Consider the following 27,696-nt stretch of genomic DNA (forward strand, 5'->3'; position numbering starts at 1 on the left):
TCATCGGGCAGGGATACCGCCTTTTCGGCAATCTTTTCCATGGTATACCAAATACTAAATACTCAAATATTATTAAGCTGCTTCCAAATAAAACAGCTGTTACAACCCTACTTGTGAGTTGCCACTTCGAAGGCCACGGCTTGAAGTTAAAGGCGGCCGTGGATAAAACACAATTTTTTAAAATTATACTACAATTATAAAATACTAAAACTAGTACAGATAAGCATATATTTTGGTTTTGGCAACACACAATCATATATTTTAAGATGTATTAAAACTATATCTTACTGCCTCTGCGTAATTTCTGATGGCCAACACTTTACATATTTACTCCCTTGATTTATAATCGACGCTCAGAAGTGTTATATACCCTCATACATTCCTCTTCCTCTTTCTTTGCTCAAACAGTTTAATCGTCTGCTTGTTATCATCTTGTTTGATGTGTGTGTGAATTCGATCATATGATTTGGTTTGGTGTTTGGATTTTGGAATGGAATGAGTAATGACAGAAGTATAAAAATGCCAATTTGAGTTCGTGGTGTACGTGACATTTAATGTAATTTGATAACTATATATCTAGGAAAATGTAGCGTGGACTAAAAATTCAGACTACTAGCTACAGTTTAAATACTCCATCTCAAAAGTTTTCAATAGCAGCATGTATTAAGGTAGGCCTAGGCCAAGGGTTAGGTTAAGATTCGTAAATAATGCCATTTTACATTTATGCCTCATAACCATTAGCCTAGTGTAGTAAAAGATACTAAATTATATTAATCTAGTTAGTGCTTACTATTTTTAATACGTTATGTAAACTCCCTACACCTCCAATAAATTAAGCGGTATTCATTTACTCTGGGTGCCCCAAATACCCAAATGAATTTTTCAGTTTGATACCTGTATAGTTTTTTACCTCCTGAATCCAAATATACCGTTGAAATAAATAAATGAAATGAAATGAAATACCATTATTTCTGACCGCTGAAGAATATTAGGCCTACTCAAGATATAGCCATACATATATACAACATTAGAATAAACAAGGCTGTATTAAGTGTTTTGAAGTAAGGTTGGATTAGGACGCTGCAAGAACAGTAGGGCGCTCCCGCACTTTTCAGGTGTGGTAAGAGAGCTGGGATAGGGAGAATCCAGGACGTTGGACTGCCAGAATCATAAGATAAGTCCAACCGTGGGTGGAATGGTGGCACGGTGAGGTCGGCCACTATCTCACACAGTTCTTGTCAGATCACGGATATTTTCAGTCGTATCTGCACTTGATAGTCAAAACCAATTCACCTGACTGTATTTAGCCTAAGTTTACTGCCCGAGCATTCCCGAAGATGAGGAAAATACCTTTTCCGCTGTCGACGATGGGTTAAGCTCCGCCGGGAGGCCACTCACCATTTTGGGGCGCTGCCAGTGGAATCAATTTGAAATACCTTACTGGAGGGTGAGGACAACTGGGACTGTTGGTCACATTTTGTCCAGAATATATTTCAACTTAAAAAGAACAATCTATATCGAATCACAGTCTAGATCGTGTAAGAAACGAACGGCTGGACACGGAGTAAGTCCTTCGGGCAAAAGCGAACTCGGTCTATTTCTGATGAAGTGTGACAAGTGTTCTCAGGCTAGTGTCCGAAGAGTGGAGGAGATTTTAGTGGGTAGTATTTACTAAACTGAATTAGCCTATATAGAAATATTCCGTTTACGGCATTGATTTTAACAAAGGTTCCGCAATTGTATTCATAAAATAACTGTTTATAACCCCCTCTAACAGGATAGTGGTAGGGGGTGAATTATTTTGTTCAAATAGCAACCCCTATTGAGGGACCCCTCGTTTTGAAAGGTTTGTAAAAAAAAACACAATGACGTAAACCTGAGGTAGTTATCTCACCCCTAGCCAAAATGGCAGGTACCTATTCCAAAATTTGATTTAGGCCAGATGTAAAAAACACCTATTTCTCAAATTTGGAAACAAACTGTATTTTCTAAACTGAAATTGATAAAAACATTCTGTTTGTGGAATTGATTGTTCACAAAGGTTCCGACTTTTTACATAACTCGGCTTATACATAAACCAAATTTCTCCATGTATTTGTTATTTGAGTTAAATTTGGTTTTTGTTTTTCGAGTTCGTTTGGCTTGGCATGCATCGGCATATATTTATCTACTGTTATTACTCAAAAAAAAAAATGTCAATTTGATTTATTTTAGAATTCTTACTTTAATTTTAGATGTTTTTCACCAGGGTTATAATTATATAATCCTACACAACTTATTTTGGTCTAAGAACCTTCAGTGAAATACCGGCTTTCATTCAAATCGGAAGAGTTTTAAGCTAAAGGTGAACAACCAACATAAAAATTATTTTTTTAAGGGTTTTCCATGAGAAAAAATCAATAGCTGTAGTATTATTTATGTTTTTTTTTATGTGTTAGACTCAAAATAATTATTAAATTATAGGCTTTAATTTGAGCTATTGATAATTTGAACCAGTTCAAGATACTGTTATAACTCAATCATAATTCATAAATTTGATTATTTCTCGGATATGAAAGGCTTATTTATTTCAACATTGCAGAACATGGGTCCTCTAGTTTTATTTATTTTCTTATTGTGTTCTTACACTGTGTTTGTAAATCCATTGCACTTTGTTTACTCTATGAAACATGTTTATGTAGTAGTATGTAGTATCTTTAATATATGTGAAATAAATTAAACAAATCATACTATTTCATTCAGCCGTAAAGATAAAAATGTATTGCATTAGTTAACAATAAACTGAATTAGCTATGTTATACAGTAAAATACACTGTTTTCAGTTTTCAGGTTTGGTATAAATCAAAGGATCAAAGGTATTTATCTTACTTCTAGTATTTAAATGCCAGGTTTTACAATATTCCAATACGTGTGATCTTTAACTATTGGATTCTGTAATGAGAGATATTAACTTAATTAATTAAGCGGCTTTTTCCATACTTTTTAAATTTGAGTTGTTGATTCCAATTTTAAAGCAAAGGTGAGGCTGTTTTACAATTGGATGACATTGGCAAAGTCTTTTGAAAAAAGATATATTTACTATTTTGTTATTGGAAATTATGCAAATTACAATGAGAATATTCGATAATGCCAGATTTTTCTGAATCATTGAAAGTTGGAAGATTTTTATTTGACAAAGGGATGGGGGAAGAGTAATAATTTTGAATCCACTGTGTTAAACCAAAGATAAAGTATTCTTACCATCAAATTTTGGAATTGAAATTGATTTTTTTTTAATATTAGGTACTCATTGTTAATGCTACAGTGGGTTAGAAAATACTTTAAACTAAAGAACTTAAGTAACTAAAGTTTTTTACATTACGTATTAAATATATTTTAGCCTTGTATTATTTTATCAAACCGTTTCAGTTAACCCGAGTTCAGTTAACCGGGGTTATACTGTATTAAAATAGAACTATATATTGGTTAATTTTAGCTGGATTGTATTAATAGTCAAAGGAAATACAGGCAATTAATCACAACTGATATAAGGTAACTTAATAAATTAAAAGAATAACATACCAATAAGTACAGCTGAGATACTATTAACATTATGGAAAGTTCCCTTTAGAAAGGAATTAACCCAGTCACCTTGTTATAAAAATCAGAGTCTACCTTGCATGAAATGGGGTAGTAGGTTTCTTTTTTTTATGTTGTTTGTGATAGTACCGAGATGCTAAATCCAAATTTTCGACCTCGGCGACCTTCCGGATCACCTCCAAAACGCTTAAAAATCGGCAGAATTACGCACTATTTTTACGTTTGTCCGATTTTGACCCTGAAGCATCACTTTTTCATAAAGAATAACCATAACCATTTTTAAAGTATATAAAATTACCTATCACATAAGACCAAAATGGTTTTTACAGGCCTAATAGTTTTCAAGGTATGACTCCGCAAACAACGGCTAAAATTACCAAATTTTGAATTTTTTTAAAGTTTGGCTAACGTTAACCCTTAAGCATAACTTTATCGTTATTTTTCATTAAAACAACCATAATTACTTTGAAACTGCATTAACTTACTCACAATTTAAGACCAAAATGGTGATTATAGGCCTAACACATTGAGAGATATGCCCCGTCAAGGTTTATAAAATCTTCCATAAATGTTTGTATTTTAAGATTCAACTTTCAAGCTATTCAATTTTGTCAAGTTTTATAAAAGAACCTTAATAAGAAATAGACAAATTTATTTCATTTCGAGTAGCCTACAGATTGTGTTATAAAAATTTATTTTTAAATGGAAATAAATCTATTGTATCTATCTACATAAACACACACGTACATTGTTACAATAAATGGTTCTCGGGGATAGAACACAGGCCTGTGACGAACGGTATTCATTTTTACGTAATTTTGATTTTGAATTAAACTGTTTACAACATAGAAATACCAAATAATGGCTTAAATACTATGATTTTGAATACCGATATGGCTTTTGTAATAGCATAAAGAGTGTATAAAAGGATTACAATCGTATTTTTTCCAAATAAACCCCATTTAAGGGGTCAAAAACATTACGTAAATTAATTAATTTGACCTAACACATTTTGTGTCTTAAACTTTGAAATGCTTAAAATTGGCTTAAATATTATAATTTAGAATACAATTATGGCTTTTTTTAATTGCATAAAAAGTGTATGAAATGAATACAACTATAAGATATACAAATAAAGCTCATTTAATAGGTGAAAAACATTACGTAAACATTGATTTTGCGTAACAGATTTTCTGATTTCAACTTTAAAATGGCAAAAAAGCTTAAATTGAATAATTTTGAATAGGATTATGGTATTATAAATTACACAAAGAGTATATAAATGGAATACAATTCTTACTTAGACAAAAAAATCATATTTAATGAGTGAAAACATTACGTAAAATACTCAAATTGTTTTTGCTAACATTTTACTTAATTTGTTTATTTCCTTGCAGTTTATATATATTTAACGCTTGAAAATGCTTTATTACACTGAAGGACTATATACTCAATGGTATAGAACCAATTTAGACTATAAAAAGTCAATAGTTTGCTTCATAATTCAAAAACAAAGTCAGATTTACAAGAATTTAAGCGAGTTTTGTTGTGCAAACCAAACATCATTTGTTAATATTTTTCAAATTAATCACTATTGACTTTTTAAAACCTCATATATAAAAAAGATACTAGTTAGAGCAAGGTAAGAAACCAAAAAATACCAATAAAAACCTACAATTTACGCAAGAATTAAGTTTTAACACAGGAAAGAGCTAAAGACCACCCACAGTGCCATGGGAACTATGGACACCTGTGGTCACTATTACCTACAAACAACCATGATATGACTCATGATGACATATAGTTTTTTTTGTCAGATATTGTAAATATTTGAATTATATACATCCTGCAGTTAATCCCATACTGATGGGTTGAAGCATTCAAAAGTTATAGGACTTTGAAATTTCAAATTGAGACAACTTTTTTCACCCAAAAAATCATATTATTAGTCTTATTTTCAATTAAGTTCTTGAAATTTGTAAAAATTTGTCCTCTTGATTTAAAGCTTAAAGGTATAGCATACCTACAGGTTGTTTAATCTTATTCCTTATCAAGAAATTGTGAAAATTCATAAGCATGCAGGCAGGCAGATCCAGTGTAAGAGTTCCTTATCTATTACCAGGCTCATGTAAGGATACCTATACCCATGTCCTTCTAGTGTCAGTGCTGTAGTTTGAACAAGTTGGTCCTTCCCCCCACTACTGCTCAGTTCATACAGCACAGACAGGACAGGAGGTCCTGAGGAGTGCCAGTAAATCCTGACATAAAAGAAGTAATATATTGCATGGCATAACAACAGCAAAGTTGAAACCTTTTTTCACTGTTGCATCTTCATTCTTTATATCAATTCCTCTTGATAGTACTGTATAAACATTTGAATTACAATAGATTTCTTCCATAAAAAACTTATAATATGTTGTTGAAATTAAATAAATTTTATATATTCTTATTATGGTTATTTTATAAAATTTGATCAAATTGAACAACTCGAATCTTAAAATACAAACATTTATGGAAGATTTTATGAAACTTGAAGAGGCATATCTCTCAATGTGTTAGGCCTATAATCACCATTTTGGTCTTAAATTGTGAGTAATTTAATGCAGTTTCAAAGTAATTATGGTTGTTTTAATGAAAAATAACGATAAAGTTATGCTTAAGGGTTATCGTTAGCCAAACTTAAAAAAAATTCAAAATTTGGTAATTTTAGCCTTTGTTTGCGGAGTCATACCTTGAAAACTATTAGGCCTGTAATAACCATTTTGGTCTTATATGATAGGTAATTTAATATACTTTAAAAATGGTTGTGGTTGTTCTTTATGAAAAAGTGGTGCTTCAGGGTCAAAATCGGACAAACGTAAAAATAGTGCGTAATTCTGCCGATTTTTTAGCTTTTTGGAGGTGATCCGGAAGGTCGCCGAGGTCGAAAATTTGGATTTACCAACTCGGTACTATTACAAACAACATAAAAAAAAGAAACTTACTACCCCATTTCATGCAAGGTAAAATGCGTTAGGTTACTGGATTAAATTACGTCCTTAAAGAGCAATTTATGAAATAATGGATATTTTGTGCAAGGTTTCTCGTCATGACTAACATTTTAAGTAACTTATATGGTTTATGGGGGTGTGACTTGGGGGTGTTCATGGGTACTTTTGGATTTATATATGGATTCATTACCCAATAATAAAATATGCCATATGACAATTAATGAGTCCATAATTAATGGTCATAAGAACGTTTTTCCGTCATTGCTTGGAGTGCATTATTAAATGTATTACTTAATTTTCAAGATAATGGTAGTTAGCACTGGCTTCAAACGTAGAATGCTGCTCAGTGAGCTACATTGTTTGTTGGTTGCGTAGCTGTTAATGCAGGCAACCTTGAAAATCAGAATACCACCAAAACCTCATTGCATATTATTGTTATTGCTGAAATTGCTTAAACAATTCATATTCCTAAACCATACCGTAGTCGACTTCCGTAGTCGGACATAATCAAGCTAAACCTAAAGTAATAGGATAGTACAGTATAGTAAAATAATGAAATTCTCCCGCCGCAGCAAACCTGCGGACTAAGCGAATTTCCATTTTTTTATGATTTTCAATTAAATCTATCTAGCCCAGATAACATTTGATTTAACGAGTACCTAGGATTTCTGCTACAAGGATGCTAACAAAGTGTGTTTTTAAAATTAAAATACTAGCCGTGTGCCCGTTCTACTTGCGGGCATCTTGTAGTAAGTTGAAACCTTCATATTCAGAACAGGAAGGCATAATAGTGTACATTTTTCCAGATACGCTGGCAAAACTATAACTGTATAGGAACAATATAAACCTTCGCAAATACAATATCGGACCGGGACATTTTCAAGCCAACACGAATTCTTCGCAATTAAATTTCACCCGATCGTGTTAGTCCATATTTTATATCCAACGATAACTAAGTTGTATATAAATAGTAGTGATGTGTTTGTACGTATAAATCACAGAAAACATACTACTGTAATATGTTTTCTGTGGTTTAAATGATTCTTGCTGCCACCACCGGTTCTAAGGAAAAATACCAGTATGTACCAAAAACCAACGTTTACAGTTAGTTAGGAACTATAGTACTTATGCCCAATGCGTTAATCAAGTCCCGAAGTTATTGATCTCCATTGATTTTGGATTTTCTCAAAAACGTTATTGAAAATCAAAGTTATTATTGCATTATTATCAAAGTAATTATTATTTGGTGGTCCTGGGCCTTGATCAAGGCCCGAAGCTATTTATCACCCTTAATTTTGGATTTTCTCAAAAACGTTCTCGAAAATCAAAGTTATTATTGCATTATTATCAAAGTAATTATTATTTGGCGGTCCTGGGCCTAGGTCTTACCTTGCCACCTACGGTAATAGCATTCAGTATACGGGTAAATAGCTACCTTCCTATAGGAAAATTCGCTAATAATAATAAAATAATAGGATATAATCTATACTATTATATAAAAATCTAACGGTGTCTGTCTGTATGTGTATTACTTGGTGCAAAAACTACTGAACCAACTGGGCTTACATTATACAAAAATATAGCTACCAAGGACCATTATAGGACTATTCACATTTCGATACTGACCGTAGGCTTTGCCCCTTTGGCTTTAAAAGTTCTGAGGTGAACATTTTAAAAGTAAATATTGATTGGTCTCCTTGGCTGTGATGAGAACACTAACAATGTTTGTTTACATTTGCTTTGACATTTAAATGTAAACAAGAAAAACTGCATATTTCACAATTTCAGACAGCTGATACAAAGAAATTAAATATAATATTTTCCATAACTATGAGGTAGGTTTATTTTAATCTAACCTTTTATCATGGATTATTTATTCTAAAACTATGTCAATGATTATAGAAAAAAAGATTCTATAACCGTTGCTGTATCAACTCCGGCTCTGCTTTGGATTTTTTAAAGCGTCTAAGTTATGAAAATAATGTTATTGGTATGTTTTCATGGAAACAGCATTAAAATTACAAAGTATAGATGTTTTATATGAATTTGGAGGCTGCTTTAAATAAATTCTAACTGCTTAACATGTGTTGGATTAACTTAACATAACTTGCACATCACATTGTTTTTTATGTGTATATTTAGGTAAATTAAGTTATTGTGTTTTGCTAAACCTATGCTTAAAAACTAAAGAATATCATCAATAACTAACTTGTACGTTGATTTTTGTTTTCTAAAATCTGTTGTATGTAACTATATTTAATTATCAAATGCTAATACAAAATACTCTTATTTTATCTTAACATAGCTTTCAGTTCACATTTACTTTATTTGATACTTTATTACTTTATTATTTGTGTTTTGTCACACCACTGATTAAATCAAACCAAGGAAAATATCATAAAACTAAGCAGTAGCCTACAGTGTTCTTTTTTTATAAAATCAATGAAATATCTGTTACTATGTTTACTTAATGGTAAGTGTGAAAATGTAAAGGCAATGGACGATGGAACTGATTAACAAAACGAGTTTGTATATTAAGTTGTTTGTTGATATTTTTGTAGAGTAGAATCAGAGATGCAATGAAGCATATACTGTATTTGCTATTACATTTTTTAGTCCTTGATGCTTTGATAATCATATTAGTTTTGTCTGCTGTCTTTAATGCTAAATTATTTGTTTAAAATTTTTTATAGTACCTATAGATATAGTTTCTTTAATATTTTAAAAAAAAACTGTATTGATAAGGCACAGCAATATTTCTAAAGTTTATAACAGCTGACTTAGTTTTGCTAATGATTTATTGTGAGTGAAGAAACTGAAGATGGAAGGATTTGTGATTTAATATAAAGATAAAGAAGAGTGAAATTTAAAAAAATGTTCATTTAAATTTAATAATTAGTATTTTTGCAACTTCAAAATTGAAATTTAAAATGTCAACAATAAATTAAAAGATATGTAAGATAAAGGTAAATCATGTATGTCAATGTTTTATTCGAAGATTTGGTAAGTTTTTCTCATATCAGCCTATAGAGCGGAGGCTGGTCTGTACCCCCCCCTCCCCCCCCCCGTGGGAATTTTTGAAATATACATTTTTGTGTTCGTATTGACATGTACTTTAAGGTTTTAGGTGTTTGCCACTTGTGAATTACAGCATGTTCCGGAAAACACAAAAATATCATGAATATATATATATATTTTTAATGGTTTTTCTTTAGCGAGTTCGTTTGGCTCTTCAACCCGACCGATTTTCATGATTGAGGTCTCAAATTGAAGGTATTAACGCACAGATTTCACATCAAGCATCGGCATATAGTTGCCTACAGTCCCACTCGGCTTATACGTAAACAACATTTTTTCCCATGTATTTCTTATGGGAGTTAAATTTGGTTTTTCTTTTCCGAGTTCGTTTGGCGCTTCTACCCACCCGATTTTCATTATTGAGGTCTCAAATTGAAGGTATGCACGCACAGATTTCACATCAAGCATCAGTATATATTTATCGACAGTCCCACTCGGCTTATACGTAAATTAAATTTACCCCTCATGTATTTCTAAAGGGAGTTAAATTTGTTTTTTTCTTTTCCGAGTTTCTTTGGCTCTTCTACACGTCCGATCTTCATGATTGAGGTCTTAAATTGGTAGTATGCACATGTGTGCATATATATATATATGAAATATATGTATATTTCACATCAAGCATCATTGTATATTTATCTACTTTATTACTCGACCAAAAAACATAGGTTTGATATATATTTTTTCATTCGTATTTCAATTTAAATTGTACAGTATTTTACCATTTATAATTATATAACCCTATATATTTTGGTCTAAGAATCTTCAGTGAAATACCGGCTTGCATTTAAGATATTAGTTATTCAAATCGGACGGTTTTCAAGCAAACGCAAGGTGAACATCCAACATAAAAAAATTTGTAAGGTTTTTCGATGATTGAATATCAATAGCTCCAGTATTGTTTACGTTTTTTATATGTTTTAGACTCAAAAAAATCAGTCAGTTATCTATATATATAACTAGCTGTACCCGCGGGCTTTGCCCCGTTTTACTTCATAAGTGAGCTCGTTCGCATGGCTCAATCACGTCCTGGTTGAAGTGCGTTCGCTATGCTCACTCACCTTTAGGTTGGAGTTCGTTCGCTGCGCTCACTTGCCTTCAGGTTAGCTCGTTCGCTACGCTAACTCGCCTCCAGGTTGAAGTTCGTTCGCTACGCTCACTCACCTTTTGGTTGCAAATTTGCTGTTGTCATAAATTAAAGCAAAAATAATAGTGCTGCACCCTGTTGGTAATCCTTGTAACTTTAATGCTATTGCACATCATAAAACAGAACAAACTTGTTTAATTGAAACAGCTGTTAAGATTCATTAATTCCATTTAAATATGAGTACTCATAAGGTTAACATGGGAAACTCCAGAGCCACTGGGGCGGAGCCCGAGAGTCCGATCAGAATAAAAACAACTTAGTTTTCCTATTTAATGCCTAAAGAATCAGTGTACCAAATTTCAGCCTCCTAGGTAAATGGGAAGTGGGAGAATTAGTGATGAGTGAGTGAGTGAGTGAGTGAGTCAGTCAGTGAGGGCTTTGCCTTTTATATATTTAGATTCCGTAAGTCAAATTTTTGTAAAGAAATTGTGAGTGACTGGATGGCCGTAGAAGGATGGGAGGGGTCTTATTTTAAAGGTCTTGACGTGAATTTTGAGGGAAAACTATTCATTTTTCTTATTTTTTTACCATAAATTCGCAACAGAATAAAACTTTTCCCATTAAAACAACATGAGGTTTAATTTGTTTACATCTTTTGAAATTAAAACAGCTGTGCCACAGATTTGAAAACAGTGATCAATACACGCATTAGGTTTACTTTTAGCCAGTCAACTATGAAATGTATACTATAATAAAACTGAAATATTGAAGATTAGTCGGAAAAACGTCTGCATTCTTTGTTTAAGCTGTGCCACAGATTTGAAAACAGTGATCAATACACGCATTAGGTTTACTTTTAGCCAGTCAACTATGAAATGTATACTATAATAAAACTGAAATATTGAAGATTAGTCGGAAAAACGTCTGCATTCTTTGTTTATATTTAAATCATATACTCAAGTTTCATTTTTTCATGCTTTTACGTTATTGTCGTGTTAAAGGAATAAACGACATAGAATAAATATTCTGTATAAATAATCAAAGAGTCGAAATTAAATCTAACTTCTGTTTTGTTTTTATTTTTAAATCATATGTTCAAGTTTATTTTAAATGATGTTGTTTTCTTTATATTTCTACACATTTTAAGGTTAAGGTTGTGTGAATATATACAACTAAAATAACCTATAAATGTTATTGGTTCTAAAATTGTGTATTTGCATTCCTTCGTAAGTAATTTTTTTTAGTGCAGTGAATATACAACGTAGAGTAATCATATTCGATCATACTTTTATAAAATCACCAGGGATTCAAGATGTTTTGGTATGTAGGCTGCTGGATATATATTCTTTTCATTATAAGTACTGTAATTAGTATGAACGCCAGGGGAATACCACAAAGGCGGGGAACTGTTCATAGGAATGACAGTGCGCGTAGGAGAGCAAGATTAGATAATGACGAACTTAATCAAGATATGTTACAACCCCTTTTTAGGAGACCCATGGTAGACGAGAGAAATGTAAAGATCCATGATGCAGGATTATTGGACCAAGAGTGCATTCAATGTAGTGCTCTTCATTTTAGAGAAGAACTAACGAATAATCATTTTATGCCATGTTGCCATAACGGACTTATTAACCTTCCTCAGTCAAAAACTAATGTAGAACTTAAAAGTTTGTTTGAAGAGAGCCCACAACTGTATAAATTCATTCGACAATGCAACAGTGCGATGGCTTTTGCTTATTTTTCAGCCAGTAAGAAAGATATTCCAGGAAAAGGACCATACTGTTTCAAAATTCAAGGACAGATTTATCGTTCAATCTCAGATTTGCTGCCTCAACATGATGTGTATATGGCCAATTGTACATTATTGACACATCAACAGCAACAGAAATTCGTCAAAGGCGTCGAGAAAATAGTGACTTAAAACCTGAAATATTGTCAAAACTAGCTGAAACTCTATTAGAAAATCCATTTGCACAAATGTACATAAGAGCTTCGGAAGAAATGGTTGTACAAGGTGACAGTGAATTAGAACTTAGGTTTGTAGACAGGATAAATATCCAGGAAAAGGACCATACTGTTTCAAAATTCAAGGACAGATTTATCGTTCAATCTCAGATTTGCTGCCTCAACATGATGTGTATATGGCCAATTGTACATTATTGACACATCAACAGCAACAGAAATTCGTCAAAGGCGTCGAGAAAATAGTGACTTAAAACCTGAAATATTGTCAAAACTAGCTGAAACTCTATTAGAAAATCCATTTGCACAAATGTACAAAAGAGCTTCGGAAGAAATGGTTGTACAAGGTGACAGTGAATTAGAACTTAGGTTTGTAGACAGGATAAATATGGATCGTCGTATGTATAATAAGCCTACTGCAGATGAAATTGCAGGCGTCTTCAATTCATCTGAAGGCGAACCTCCAATGAATTTTTAAAATTCCAAACAGGGAAGCTTTTATTTATCCTCATTAACTACAAGACCAAAGCTACCTTAGTAAACCAGTATTTATTCACAAACAATGATATGTTTGCTGCCTTTTCATGTTAAACCACTGGAGTGATTCAAATTATTTATTGAAAATGACATCAACAAAAGCAAACAAAGAAGAACAACAAACTGGTTTTTACACAAAAGATATGGTGTAGGGATGCCTATTCTGACACATAGATAATGTTATTCTAAGTTTGTTTAAATACCGGTATTGCAAAAAGTTGTTTTACATTTGAGCTTTTTAGGGACTTATGTCCCTACAAGCCACTAGTACCAACAAAAAAAAGTATAAGTCATAAATTCCCACGGGGGGGGAGGGTTTCATATTGGTGGCTCATGGTCTACTACACAAGATTTAAAATTAATCAAAACCAAAATGGTGGTATCCACTACTTACCAGATTTAAAAGTCATATAACTTAAACGTTTCTATTAAGGCTATAAAAGTTGAATTTTGTAAAAGGGTTGGCGGATGTGTAACTATTATATGCAACAGATGTAAAGATTAAAATGTTTTTATTTTGTGTCTTCTTCCCGTTGCTAAGCACGGGTACAACAGCTAGTAGTAAAATAATAATTGGGACTTCCAGTAATCCATACAACTCGGATACCGTGCCCAATTAGTTCAGATTAATTTAATACTTCTAGCAGGGGTTATTTGTGGATATTAGACATTTTACACTGATGTTTATAGTGTTATTGATCACAAATGTTTAATTGTTTAAATGCTTGTAAGAGTCAGTTTATTCATTGTTGTGTCTGTTGCCATAATCATAACAACCGCTATCGTAATTTGTATATTTCCCCAATGCTGTTCCCACTAACTGAATTTACCCTCTGGTTAGTCGGTTGGGTTTTCTTAACATTTTCCAACCCTGTTCTCACGTTGTTCTGACCTTGGAGGTTTTCTGATGGCCCATAATTGTGCTGAATTGCTGTCACTGTATTTTTTGCCACCGATCTATGACTCAACAAGGGTTGGTCAGTCGTTGGCGCCGCGACCAAAGTTGTCTCACATTCAAATATGTTTACAGCCCTGTTCCCACGCTTTTCTGTCCCAGTTTTAACTTGTTCGCTAAAATTAGCCTTATTATGGGCCCGCCATAAACCCCTGAGCCGCGCCGACAAGGGTGTGAGAGCAGACACCCACCCCTATTTTGGCGACAGGTCGGCTTTTTGTACTTGCCAAAAATGCCGCCAATCTTCAGGCTAGAACATGAAGTGTATTTTTAATATTTAAATAGACACATCACCAAGACTTTACCTCAAATAAAAAATACTAATATAAGACGAGTCCAATATAAGACAATATAACTGACAACGCTTCATTTCTGGGGTGAATATGCTCGATTGTGGTTAACTGCGTTCAATAATTAAAACAATATCTTAAACAGACGCATTTTATGAATCAGGATTATTTTTTATGAATTAAGATTAATTATGAATTATTTGGTTCTTATTACAAACCATAAACATCTAATCGCTGAAAGAACTTTGCAATATTAGCAATTACTTTCTAATTATACTTTATGCAACTATGGTGCAACTATGGTCATGGTAAAAGTATGCAATAAAACAAAATTGAGATAAACATAAATTATACGATCATACTTGGTATATAGATTCTACTACAATATATACCGTATGGTGCTTATAATATAGATAACAAATCTCGCTATCAACAGCCCAAGGGCTACATAAACACATTTTTTAACACACCCAAAACGCCACGTCCCAAGCGTGCTCACTTGCTGCGCTGTTTGTCAAGAATCAGGAAACCCACAAGCATAATATAGAAAATGCAGATGTTTAGGTATCTCTGGAATATTTATGTATCAAACGTACATTACCAACTGTTGTCAAAATCATATTCTTGTAGTTCACTATTTATTTTCCACCTTCATACTATCATAGACCAACTCTTGAATCTGTGATGCTATATAGGCCTACATGTTATAATTCCAAGTAAATTCACATACCGGTACTACAAAAGTTATCTTGTGTCAATAAGTTAAAAAAAAAGTATGTTGTGTTAAGTAAACATTTAAATGTTTAATGTTTATAGTTTTTTCACCAAAAATTGTCATTTTGTATGCCGGTCCTCATATCTATAAAACCGACGCCACGGTTAAAATTATAAATTCCCGCTTAACAATCTTAAAATACCCACTTTTATCGTATGGGTGTTTCACGAGTTTTTAATTCCCCATATTTCTCATTTCATACCCATTTCATGTCATTTATACCCATTTTGATATTAAAAATCCATTGAACTATGCAAAACACGGTTGATGTTTATACTTTTTATAAATACCCACAATATTTTGTGTATAACATTGGTATAACCACCCGGCCCACATCACTAGTAGTAGACCACCTCCTTAAAGGCGTTTAGGAAACTTATTAGGGAACTGCAATTGCTGAAAAACCTTTTTAATCTTCACATCAATACATCCCTTTGCCTAGTACCTTTTCGAGTACAATTTCGTTTATTTCAAAACAATATTCGTCTAGTGTTAGTGGACTCATGAATAGTATACTTGCGCGGATACCACTGTTTTGTTAATGCCACTGTTTTACTCGATCAACTGATGATTTACTCCTAAAAATCAAATCAAATCAATAAAACACTGATGAAGACTATTCGCACTTTGATAGCAGTGTGTCATTGCGAAAGTTTATTGGAAAATTTATCTTTCATAAATAGTATATACTTCGTGGTGGGATCCCGTTTACGTCATGCTTAGCCTTAAGTTCTGTTCAAGCATTCGTGGGCCTTGTGTCCTGTGATCACGGTTACGTCGATATCATCTCTCGTTATCACGAAAACATCGTGGTATACCACGAACGCACGAATTGATCATAAGTGTGTTGGGAAATTGGTAAACAAAAGCATCACATGTCTCGTCAATTTTCATTTTTCAAAATAATAGTGTTTTGGCTAGTCTTCAATTATAATAACTTTGCTCAATTAAATAGCCTATAGCACAACATAAAATAGTAATAATAACAATTTTAATGTGTAGGCTAATACAATATGAGGGATGTAAACAAATCTACGATGAAGCTGGTTTGGACAAAATTAGGGAACCGCTAGTATAAAAGATTCTAGGTCACTCCACACCAGGGCTACATTATACCTGATTCCACACTGTACATGGCGTACGTTGCTGTATGTATGCTATTTACTTGTAAAAAATCGCTTATACCTTCCACGGTCACGTCCAACGCGGGGCTACCGTTCGCTCCTTCAGCCTTCAGCGACATTTTTAAACGTGGCGGACACATTTTGAGCATATCATTCTTACAAAGAGCGTAAAGAGCTTCATGTAAAAAGCGTTCATTCTTAACATTCATTCTGAAACAAGTGAATAATTTAATTTGTCATTTTCAGGTTCGAGGACACGCATCAAATGATGAAATTCACCATAATGCTTTCTGTTTCTGTCGGTTGGATGTATCGATGTACCCACTCGTCTCTTTTTGTCAAACAATACAACAATACCAGCTCATCATCAAAACATAATCATCAGCTGGAGTAATCAAAACAAGGTAAGCCGCACGAAAATCCAGATTTACACCACGGGACCGTCGCACTTAACATTCATTCTGAAACAAGTGAATAATTTAATTTGTCATTTTCAGATTCGAGGACACGCATCAAATGATGAAATTCACCATAATGCTTTCTGTTTCTGTCGGTTGGATGTATCGATGTACCCACTCGTCTCTTTTTGTCAAACAATACAACAATACCAGCTCATCATCAAAACATAATCATCAGCTGGAGTAATCAAAACAAGGTAAGCCGCACGAAAATCCAGATTTACACCACGGGACCGTCGCAGCTGACATCTTTCTGAATATTTACGGTTATAATAGTAAACGTGGCCGGTATAGCATCCGCGGGTGTGTGAGCGCGTTGCCTGCTTGGAGGGCTTGGAGTACATCCGTTGGTTGCCTAAAGGCATGCTGTAATCAGTGTTTGGATTGTAAATGGACATTTTTAATCACTAAAACACTCGTTTGCAGGATTTCTGTAAGAGATCGGTTGTCATGCCTTGCTAATACTTCATAAGAGTGTGTCCTTGACCAGGTCATCTACCTGACAGATGTAAAAACCGAATTCCAAATCTTTGTTTAATTTCGAGGAACGCCACCCCATCCCTCGTTCACAGTATTTCCTCAATGCTCGGCCATCTGCACTTTATGATGGTCCCCTGGACTTTGAGCCTACATTTGACAAAAGATCTAGGTTACCTGCATTTGCTATACGGATTGGGGTTTCACATCTTCTCTTGTTTCGTTCAAGGTATTCTTCTCAATCGAGTCGATGTACCGTTGTTTATTGTGGTCAAAAATGTTAAGTGCAGGAGCGCATATTCACTGCTTTCCAAATTTGAACGTCTAACTTTGTTGTCGAGATAAATGCGCGATTGACTTCTATATTGCATTTCGTTTAAGTTAAACATTTCAACTATAAAGTTTGAATACAGCCAAACAATTGTTTTTTTATCTTTTATATATAAAAAAAACTTTTGCAAAACTTATGACAGCTAGCCTGACCTTACTATTGGACCGAATTACACGCGGGTTGTACAACAAGAAAGGTTATCGGTCCTATATGTGCAGGTCTTATTTGTATTTTGAAAATATTTATGTTAATTCCAGGGTCAAAAATGGAAATTCAACTTTTCTTACAGAGATTTTTTAATATGGGGCTAATTACCTTCTGTACATTAATAGGCATGCATGTTTTTTAAACCTTTTTTTTCGGCTCGTGTGCATCGTAGGAAAAGTCTATGCATACTAAGAAAAGTATATCCCTTTATCAATTAAAATAGGCTCAAAAATAAGCACAAAAAATGAATTTAAAATAATAAAAATAACATTGGCCTCATGGGTTGCCATGTTGGTGACGAAATAACAACAAAACATAATCAGAAAATAAAAAAAAATGAAATTAATTCCAATCATATGTTTTATTTACAGCGTGGGGAAAGAATAAAGAAGTTTGCACAATACCACAGAAAACATACTATAACCATGTAGTATGTTATAGTAGTATGTTTTCTGTGACAATACATAACTTTTCCTACATTCAAAGTTTTCCTAGGCCTGTATTTCTATTGTACAATGAGGTATTGATCAGCTTTACGTATCTTTATGAAACTCATAAAATATGTACAGACTTAAAAATATTAAAGACTATTTGAACATTAATTAACTCGTGTCTTAAATTTATTGACGACATTGTTGATGTTACATATATGTTACTGGGTGTTTTCCTACCGCAACCAAACTAAAAGTACAGAGATTAACTGTTTAGGGACAAAACAATCTCATAACTATATTGGCAAATATTGAAAGTGTTAGCTATTGTTGATTATTTTAAATTATTAATAAATTTAATGTTTGACATAACAGTCTTAATACGGGGCCATGCAAATTAAAGCCTAGGTGATATTGACACCGCAATACCTATGTATGATTTTTTTTTAACGTCCCATTCTTGAGAATATGCTATACAATTATTCAAACAAATCAAAATGGAATCAAAAGTAAGTTATGTCGATTTAGCAACTCTCTCACAAATTCTCTCGACATAATTTTTATAATTTTAATATGTTTACAAATCAATAAAAATAGAAATCTTAGCAAAATATTACTTTGTGTTAACTACTGTACTTTCTAAAATGACATATAGACGATTAAGGTTTGTCAGAAAATGACATTATCATCCCTCTATTCTCTCGACATAACTTTTGGAGTTTCAATATGTTTATTAATTTACATAATATCAGTAATCTTAGCCAAATATTTTTAGGGGTAACTACTTTCCAAAATGACTTATAGGCTATTACGCTTAGCCAGAAAACGTCATTAGTATCTGTCGAGTCCATTGGGAGTTACAACAACGCAACAAAAGACCCTTATCAGTAATGGGGGGCCTTGTGCATATCTCGAGGTACAGCTGTAGATAACACTACCTCTTGGGGTATTTTGAACTGATAAGTTTTTACGAGTCCTAAATTATCGTTTACCCAGAAATAGGATTGTTATGTTTATAAGATTCGCAGTTCTATAATTTTGTTGTAGTGAACATGCAATATTCATATGGTATGAGCTGTATTTTAATATTGTTTACGGCATTTTAATGTATGCTTACTGCCTTTACCTATGATCGTTTTTAAACTAGCCTTTGGAATCGAAGGGATTCACTTTACCGCATTGTTTACTTACTTGACAGCACCAGTGTGGTAAATTGACGGACCAATGGGGTACAGTACATGGATTGAGAGAAAAGAAGTAAAATTGTAATGCTTGGAACACCAACTTATCAACTGGTAACGACCTAGGAGGATTAGAATAATGACCAATTCAATAAATTGTTGATCTCCCGACTACCATGTTCTAAACTTTTATTGCTATCGTCCACTGATAATAATAATAATAATATAAGATACTTAAATCTTTTATTTTAATTCTGTAACTAAACTGTTTAGATTCGTTCAATATTGCAAAAAACGTAGTCTTTCTCTATTTGTATTTGAAACAGTACTTATAGTAAGAATGCTGCTAGCAACACCTGTTCCCTGAAAAAATAATATAAAGAGTTTAGGCAATGAAGTTTCAAAAACGCACCTAAAATACGGTCGTAGGCAAAGTAGTGCAAGCAACTCGCGTAATTAGTTTTTACGACACTCGTAGAAGTTTTAAAATAGTCGTTAAAATTTCTACATGTGTCGTAAAGGCTATATTTACGTGATCGTAGTGTAAACAACTTTTACAACTCATGGTAGTTATGATTTAGTTGATGTAGGTACACTTGAAATAGTCGTTAGATGAGGTATTTGACCCTAATGCATGTTTATGCGTAACTACTACATGGTGTTTAAACGAAGTATTTTTCGTATTTTATCGCAACATTCGTCAGAAATCATACCTTTCGGCGGGCTTTTACATCTTTAGTTTTTGTAATGATAATTTTGATTTATATTAATGTCAAAAATTAATTAGTAAAAATACTGCGTTATTCTTTAACTCATTTATTTATTTCAAAACGAATGATTAACACGATTGATTACGATGTAAAACTGGTGGTTGCATTTTTATACCCAATTACGCATGATTATACTTGTTCAAATGCTGTTTCATAAAGTTTCATTGTTTTATTGATCAATGATCTTAAGGTTACGTCAAAGATTATTCCTATCCCAATACTTCTTAATGATAATTTTGATTTATATTAGCTAGCAGCCATCGTCACTTCAAATTTACAATCTTTTAATGTTCTAAAAGGTGAAAACGATTATTTCTCATTATACGGTGTTACATCCTAAATGTGTACCTTTACTTATTGCGTATTTATTTTATAACTATTATCAGCTGGTTATAATGTTTACTTGTTCATTTTGTTTTTAATTTGTGTTGAATAAAGTTAGTTAAAATTGTACTTTGATAAATACTGTTTTGTTCTAATTACACACAGAACATACAGAATCCCTATTATTTGCATTGCGTGCGCGATCTCTACGAGTTATCGAAAAATTACAAATGTTAATTAAACCTCACTACCACTATGAAAACACAAAATCGTTGAGAGTTATTTTATTTTTTACATTTCATACAAATAACATTACAATATTTCAATTGAATTCACTGAAACTTCACCAACTGTAACGATACCCCCATTTTCATAAGGATGTAAACAAAGTCGTATCATGACCATCTGTTTTGATGTAAACAAAATGAAAACTTGAAAAAAGTGCATATGATTGACAACAGAATTCAGCGAAAATTCTGAAATTTTAAAACCCTATAGGATGAAGGTCTTTCACGGGATCATCAAAACCCGCAAAAGGGACATCTAGAGGATAAGAGATTTAAATTGATAATCAATATGCCTATAAACAGAAATATTTAGGATTAGATTTTCTAAAAACAAAAATCCAAGAAATCCTTTCAATAATATAGATGTTGCGAACTAATGATAAAACAATACGGTTTTATTTTTTACTAATCTCATATTTTAAGTTCAACACGTATAAGTAGCTCGGTAAAGAATTGTAAAACTCATTTTCCAACTATTTTCTCCAAGCTAATTGTTTACAAACCAAATACTGTTTTATAAAATGTGTTTGATAAAATGTGATGTTACATTGATGGTCAACATTTTACCCCCACGGTTTGACGAGACTTGCTGTTGTGCTTTGGTTATGATCGACATTCCCGCTTGTTTCATTTAATGTATTTGTTTTGATTTTAAACTGTATAAGTGTCCCGTTCAGAGCTGGTTACTGGTTGCTATGTTACTGCGTCTACGGCTCTAATGGCCGCCGAGCAACCATCATACCACATGCCGAGTTGGGGCGTTGGGGCCAGTTGGGGCGTTCAGTGGTAGGCCTATACATCGGCCTCCGAATTCTGTCTCAAGCCTGGCAGCCATCTTGCCGGGATTCAGTTTTGCAAACATAGCCGTGCACTACAATTACGCTTGTTCCTCATAATCTGCTGATTTTGCCAAAGAAAATAGTCCCGATTTATATAAACTAGTACCAAAATATGTAATGTAGGACTTCTTTATTTTCACCCCACGCTGTGAATAAAACATATGATTGGAATTTATTGAATTTGTTTTGATGTTCTGTTTATATTTCATGTAGGACTTCTTTATTTTCACCCCACGCTGTGAATAAAACATATGATTGGAATTTATTGAATTTGTTTTGATGTTCTGTTTATATTTCATGTAGGACTTCTTTATTTTCACCCCACGCTGTGAATAAAACATATGATTGGAATTTATTGAATTTGTTTTGATGTTCTGTTTATATTTCATTGTTATTCGTCACCCATAAGACTAATGTTAATTTTTTAAATTAATTTTTGTGCTTATTTTTGAGCCTATTTGAATTTATAAAGTGATTCTGCACATCTACAGGAAAATATCTTTCCAACAGTAAGCGAAGATTTTCCATGGGATTCACACGAGCTGAGAAAAAAGGGTTTAAATAAACACGCTTGCGTATTAATATATAGATATTATTTTATGGTATAATGTTTTAGGGTTTATTATCAATTTATTGTATGTTTCAGTACAGTAACATTGACCCTTTATCAACAGTTAGTCAAATTTGATGCGTTTGTATTTATGATTTTTTTTGGTAGATATTTTTCAATAATGGTAACAAAACGGGGTTTATATTAATAGCAAAATTATACAAAAAAATAGTTTTTGGAGCTATTTTAATAAGTTAACAATGTCGAAATTATCGTTAATTTATTTACAGTATAAGTTATGCGATTTAGTTAGCAGTATGACGCAGAATCACACAGACCAGAAGCGTTTTTCCAACATCTTCCATTTTCAAATCTCGGCCTCGCATTTGTTGTTAAAACCATTGAATAGTGATTGTTTAACATTCAATGTTAAACTCGAGTTGGTTTCATAACAGTTACTCTAGACCCCAGGGATTAATTATACTATTTCCAACGTCGTCAATGATTAACAACTACAAAACAACTATATAAACAAGAACGAAAACAGTTAATTAACCGATTATGTCAATATTGAGTTAATATTTCACACCAGACAAATAGTATATTATGCCAACACTGATCATTGTTAAAACCAGGTTAAACTGACAAACACAAAACAGTGAGGAAAGTAATCAGTTTAAAATCAACTGAGTACGTATAGGGACAAAGTGGTCATAAGTAAATCTTTCTTATGAAATTAGATTAGATATTAAATTAGATATTCTCATGAAATATTATTTATTGGGCTTGAGTGTTGCTATTGCTAAAGATGTCTTTTATCTTAGATTTCGCCCAACTTGCAGGTTTACGATGGCACCACCCACATCGTGTTATTTTAATACATAAATTGTTAGCCAAGTTCACTATAATTGTTCAAAATACAACATTCCAATTCAATCTTCTCCTCATTACAAGAACACATTATACATTTGAACTAAATAGTGCTTTTAAGGAAATTCGTTTTTGTTTTATGTTAACGAATTGGATTCAAAGTATGATAACTCACCTGACGTTTCTGCTACACGTGGGATGACAAAACAACCGTAATCAAAGACAGATTTGTTGAAAAATAAACTTCATTATTTATTTATAATTTAACGAATTGGGTTCAAAGTATGATAACTCACTTGACGTTTCAGCTACTCGTGGGATGACAAAACAACCGTAATCAAAGACAGATTTGTTGAAAAATTAATATCGTCATTTATTTATAATTTAACGAGGTGGATTCGAAATAAATTATAGTTCACTTGAAATTCAGCTACAGCTGAGATGAACACGTGATAATATTCTCTTATTTCTGGTCCAAAGATTTGGCCTTGGGCGGGCGTTGGGGTCGAGGGGAATGCTACCCTTTGTCGCTAATGGGTTTCTTGGTAGAAGAGCCTAATAGCCTAAATACGCTGAAGGTCTGTGACCTGTTTTACTGTTGTCAGTAAACAGTGCAAATATTTTCAACTCTATAACGGTTACATTTGAAAAACTGCATTACCTTATGTCTTGAACACAATTTACTTGCGGGAGATATATCGAGGTTGATAAAATTACATGTATTCTTTATAAATTCTGTTTGTTTAAAGTTAAATAAAAATAATTCTCTATATTTATTAAAAATATTACAAACAAAACCATGACAATGTTTGCTTTAAAAGTGGAATTAAAAGTGGCATGACCAATGTCAAAATTAAACATCATGGTTCCAAATGATTATACATTTGTTTGAGAACAGAGTTGATGGAAAACTTTTTCTCATGTCTTTGCACTTATTTGCTAGACCGAAGTTGCCAATAAAATTACATTTACATTTGATTTATTCCTTCTGATGAGAAAGCATCTCAAAGTTATCCGAGACAACAAATTATCACATTGACAACGAGATTTGAAAAAAAAAAAAAAACTAATAGTGTAGTTGTTAATGAAAAAGAAGAACGTTGATGACCAAACAATCATAAATTTAGTCTTAAAATTAGATTTCAATTGGCATATAAAATAATCTGACTTTTGGCTAATCGCAAGGCATTTTACAGTAGTTTTTTCTATATTGAATAATATGGGATAAATTGCGTTTCTTCAATTTTTGAGTTGCAATTTTACTTTCTTTTTTAAATTTTGAGTTTGTTTGTTTGTCCTAGGACGCACAAGTCCGGATTGTTTTTTAACATTACTTCAGGCTAGACCTAGGGGTTGCGGCATTATCGCTTGGATGAAATCCATTGGTGATTTGGCAGGATTTGAACCTGGGACCTCAGGGACCGAAGTCCCTTGCTCTAACCACTAGATCAGCTCGCTCCCTTCATAATTTAAACATAAACAAATTTCGCCAGGTTTTCGAAAATCTATATAAAAATAAAAATTAACTTAAATTCGGTTGTCTAAAGTGTGTTTTTTATTGAACCGCCATTATTCTGTGCTGTCAAGAGATTTAAATAACTGAATCTACTGAAATTATTAGTAGGATACTTTTAAACATTCTTAAAATAATATAAACATCATTATTAGTTCCGTGTCCCGTTTTTAGAACCTCAGTGTTCAAAATCCAAACAATGTTTAATTGAATTAACTATTCTATGGTTTTACGGTAGTGTATTTAATTAACTCTTGATATGAGACATTCATAGTACCATTTTTTTAAATAGGTCCAATAAAATTTAAGATTTTAGAAAAAGTTTAAGTATAATAGTTTAAGTACTTGTTGGGTGCACTATTCGACTCTCTATCCATGTTATGGGTATAATTTATTGATTTTTGTGTGTATCCTTTCCACCCTGTGCCTGTTGTGAACTAAATCAGCCCATGTTCTTGTTTGCTAGTGTAAGTAGTTTAGTACATTTTACCAAAGATGTCCATTTTAACTGTTTATGTGATACAATGCACTTTCATCGGACTTGAAGTTGTAGAAACTGTTTTGCAAATTTGTCTCGTAAAAAATAACTAATTTTACTAGATATTATTTTTCTAATTACGTACAGTTTAAAGCCCTTTTGATATTTTTAATGCAAATATTATGCTGCTTAATAATTGTATAAATAAATTAATTGTTTTTCCAAATATTTTTTCTTACAGTCACCCGACAAAGTGGGCTTCTTTGCACTGACACAGAAAGTTGCTAATTGCTGCATTTATTTACTTTTGCCGCACTCTTTTTTTCCACTCACCAGTATTCCAACCAAACAACACAAAATAGCGTGCTTTTATTATGCACGTAATCCGTGTACGCTTAGAAATATGTTGGCAACACTTAAAAATACTACGACTACGATCAGCTGGTGCAGTTGTTTCCCATTTCGTTCAACGCTTGGCTTTAACCGGACCTAAAACGTGTCGTTTACTGTTTGAAATACTAATTATTTCTATGCTTTATAGTAACTGTGGGAAAACTCACTAGTTACACGAATAACCATTCCTTACCATGTACAGGTAAAAGCCCATGTGACATTTTGTTTCTGTGTAGATATTATGATGCTGCTTACAAATTATGTAAATACAAATATTTGAATTGGTTTCTATCGACAATAAAATCTACTACCAACGAGTTAAGTAACCTCCACCTGATTTACTTACTACTAAAAACAGCTGATCGTTGACTATAGCATAGATGAAGATTTATTCTATGACTATAGTCAGCATTACGTAACGTTTAGTGGAAATGTACAAAAAAGAACCAATGACGTTATTTGCGTAACTATGACGTAGGCATGCATCGCTTCAATCGAAGCAGTAGACAAGTCGATGGTTCGATCTCGTCGGTGCTAGTAGGGACGAAAGGCTGTTGGAGTTTTTGAGATGTGAGTATTAGTTTGGACTGTGGATATAATTAGACTTTCCATTCCCATGTTAAATTGTATCCAGTTTTACAATAATAATCAATATAGTCAAATTGGGCAACTGACAGGGAGTTCTGTAACTTGACATTCATAAATACGCATCATGCTAAGCCTATAATCTTGCTGTATTTTATTTATTTTTCACATTAATTCTTGTGTGGAAAATAAATAAAAAAACATTTATATAGATTATTAGGTAGCTAAATGCAGGATTTACGTGTTGTAGGGTCAATTGAAAACTGGATGAGTTTCCGTACCTTCTGAAATGTAGTTAAGCTTAAAATAGTCATCGATAAAAAAAATCCAAATAATTTTCTCAAACAAATAAAAATAAAATAAAATCTAAATAATGAACTTTAAAAACACAGAAAAAAATCAAAGCTATTCGAAAATAAAACTTTCCTAAATGTTTCAAGGACCGGAACTAACAGTAGTTCTTGTGTAGTTGACTCAAACAAATAAAAATAAAATAAAATCTAAATAATGAACTTTAAAAACACAGAAAAAAATCAAAGCTATTCGAAAATAAAACTTTCCTAAATGTTTCAAGGACCGGAACTAACAGTAGTTCTTGTGTAGTTGACTAATGGTATTACAGTATGTGTAAACTAAATATGTAATACTTTCTCCTCTTGTTGGTTCTTCACTAATCGTTAAATACACATATTTTACTATTAAAATCTCGAATATATATCCTGATATTATAACTATGTGTTTGGAGGAAAAATGTAGAGACTTTGGTAACGTATTACTGTATAGGGATAGTAGTTTGTTATTACCGTATTTATTTTAGAAAATTGCATGGAATAATCTGTTAGGTACTTCTAATTATTTGCGATTTTTATACCGATATTGTATAAAGCGTGAATTGAGTCCATATTTGACTTTTTTCTGTAATAGGAATCTTTCACCACCACATTATGAATCCACAATAATTAAGAATTATGCTACACAGAACAACTAATTGTACTTCTTATTCTTGAATCGTATTATTCAACATTTAATCTGGCATTAAAACGTTTTTAATCGTAAGTAGCTTTTATTACTTAAGTCTTCGTGGTATTATCTAGGAGGGAAACGATGTACTTTTTTGTTCCGGTCCTCATGAAATATAGGTAGAGCATTGTATTTGCGTGCTAGACGTGTTTGTTTATAGTCTTCGGAATGTTATAGTAATGACCACTTTATGCCGTACTGAGGTCACTTGGGATGTAATTGTACAATATTTGAATACAAATCTTATCAGTTAAAATTACACTCTCCGAAGTCAGTAACTCCAATTAAAAGTGATGGAATCAAAAGAGGAACCATTTGAGTCAAATCATTAACCACGAATATCCCAAATGTCGTTTATGCATTTATGTTTCTCATCAAGAGTTCATTCCCCTGGGTGGTTTTTATGGTTTACAGATAACATTACATCCAAATTACATGCTGTGACATATTTATTATTGCATCCACGCGCCCAGACCTTTCTGAAACAAAAAACTCCAGCTGATAAAAACTCTGCGACGCAGTAGGAGTAAACAAGTAATTTACCCTTGAGTGGAAGGGGGGAGGAGGGTTGACTTTCACTTCAAGGTCAATTTTGGGTCGGGTGA

At 32.7% G+C, this 27,696-nt stretch overlaps 1 protein-coding gene across 2 annotated transcripts in view; it reads left to right on the top strand.

Moving 5' to 3' along the window:
• The first annotated feature begins 496 nt into the window (after positions 1-496).
• LOC128986925 (protein Smaug homolog 1) overlaps positions 497-27,696 on the top strand; it is a 61,336-nt gene continuing 34,136 nt past the window's right edge. Inside the window, exons 1-3 of one of the 2 annotated variants that reach the window (XM_054407537.1) lie at positions 497-668; positions 16,624-16,781; positions 16,875-17,032. The gene's annotated coding sequence lies outside the window, so the exon portion shown is untranslated. The remainder of the gene's footprint in view (positions 669-16,623; positions 16,782-16,874; positions 17,033-27,696) is intronic. The other variant, XM_054407538.1, reaches the window with a different exon arrangement.

This window comes from Macrosteles quadrilineatus, unplaced genomic scaffold, assembly GCF_028750875.1.
Source record: "Macrosteles quadrilineatus isolate MER2022 unplaced genomic scaffold, UCM_ALF_1.0 Scaffold_2__2_contigs__length_208266976, whole genome shotgun sequence".
NCBI lineage: Eukaryota > Metazoa > Arthropoda > Insecta > Hemiptera > Cicadellidae > Macrosteles > Macrosteles quadrilineatus.